The sequence below is a fragment of the Mandrillus leucophaeus genome, unplaced genomic scaffold, assembly GCF_000951045.1.
Source record: "Mandrillus leucophaeus isolate KB7577 unplaced genomic scaffold, Mleu.le_1.0 Scaffold99, whole genome shotgun sequence".
Taxonomy (NCBI): Eukaryota; Metazoa; Chordata; class Mammalia; order Primates; family Cercopithecidae; genus Mandrillus; species Mandrillus leucophaeus.
In genome coordinates this window covers 1,063,787-1,065,871 of record NW_012110807.1, presented here as the reverse complement: position 1 = coordinate 1,065,871, position 2,085 = coordinate 1,063,787, and positions in this window count along the sequence as shown.

Genomic DNA, 2,085 nt, shown 5'->3' with positions numbered 1-2,085 from the left:
TTTTTTTGAGACGGAGTCTCACTCTTGTCACCTAGACTGGAGTGCAATGGCACGATCTCGGCTCACTGCAACCTCCGCCTTCCAGGTTCAAGCGATTCTCTTGCCTCAGCCTCCTGAGTAGCTGGGATTACGGATGCCCCCCACCTCCTCCGCCTAATTTTTGTACTTTTAGTAGAGATGGGGTTTTGCCATGTTGGGCAGGCTAGTCTCGAACTCCTGACCTCAGCCTCCACCACTTCCCAAAGTGCTGGGATTATAGGCATAAGACACTGTGCCTGGCCCATATAAATTTTTTAAACAAATTATTTCTTCAAAAAGTCTGCTACAATTTCATTGGAATTGCATTAGAACAACGGATTCATTTGAAGAGAATTGTCATCTGAGTTAGTCCATTACCATTGCTATAAAGGGTTGTCTGAGATTATTTATAAAGAAAAGAGGTTTATTTTGGTTTATGCAGGCTCTACAGGAAGCATAGTGCTGGGATCTGCTCCTGGTGAGACCTCAGGAGGCTTCCAATCATGACTCCTGGAAGCTTCCAATTACTGTAGAAGGTGAAGCGGGATACGGAAGGTTGTATCACATGGCAAGAGAGGGAGCAAGAGAAGAGGGACAGGTTCCAGGCTCCTTTTTAAACAACCAGATCCCAGGCGTAGTGGCTCATACCTGTAATCCCAGCGCTTTGGGAGGCCAAGGTGCTTGAGGTCAGGAGTTAGAGACCAGCCTGGCAACATGGCGAAGCTAAAAATACAAAAATTAGCCAGGTTCGGTGGCACACAATTGTAATTCCAGCTACTCAGCAGGCTGAGGCACAAGAATCGCTTGAACCTGGGAGGAAGAGGTTGCAGTGAGTTGAGATCATACCACTGCACTCCAGCCTGGGCAAAAGAGCAAGATTCTGTCTCAAAAAAATTAAAAATAAACCACTAGATCTTGTGTGAACTTATTACTGTGGTTAATTTTTTTTGCATATGTATATATTTCTCTCAAAATTAGGAGTCGAATTTTGTCAAATATTTCTCAACATCCTTTGAGAAGTTTTCTCCTGTATTCTGTTAATACAATGAATTATATTAATTGATTTTTGAATGTTAAACCAATTTTATATTCACAGGAAAAATACCATTTGGTATTGCTGGATGTAATTTGCTGAAATTTTGCCAGAGATTTGTGTCTATATTCACGTGGGATGTGGATCTGTAGTTCTCTTGTGGTTCTTTGGTTTTTGTGTCAGGGAGAGAGTGGCCCCCCAAAAAATACATTCAGAAGTGTCTCTCCACCTCCTCTGTCTTCTAAAACAGCTTGTGTGTAGGATTGGTAATATTCTTTCATAAATGTTTCATAGAATTCACCAGTGGAAGGCCAGGCATGGTGGGTCATGTCTGTAATCCCAGCACTTTGGGAGGCTGAGGTGGGAGGATTGCTTGAGCCCAGGAGTTCAAGACAATCCTGGGCAACATAGCAAGACCCCCATCTCTGCAAGGAAACAAAAAGAAAAAGAAAAAAGAATTCACCAGTGAAGCCATCTGAGCCTGGAATTTTGTATGTGTGTGAGGCTTTTATTTTTATTTCTTTCTTTATTATTTTTTTCTTGAGATGGAGTCTTGCTCTTGTCTCCCAGTCTGGAGTGCAATGGCATGATCTTGGCTCACTGCAGCCTCTGCCTCGCGGGTTCAAGTGATTCTCCTGCCTCAACCTCCCAAGTAGCTGGGATTACAGGCACCTGCCACCATGCCGGGCTAATTTTTTGTATTTTTAGTAGAGACAGGGTTTCACCATGTTGGCCGAGCTGGCCTTAAACTCCTGACCTCAGGTGATCCACCCACCTCCGCCTCCCAAAGTGCTGGGATTACAGGCATGAGCCACTGTTCCCAGCCTGAGGCTTTTAAAAAATAAATTTGGCCAGGTGCCGTGGCTCAGGCCTGTAATTCCAGCACTTTGGGAGGCCAATGCAGGAGATCACTTGAGTCCAGGTGCTCAAGACCGGCCTGGCCAACATGCAAAACCCCATCTCTACTAAAAATACAAAAATTAGCCAGGTGTGGTGGTGCATGCCTGCAATCTCAGCTACTCGGGAGGCTGAGG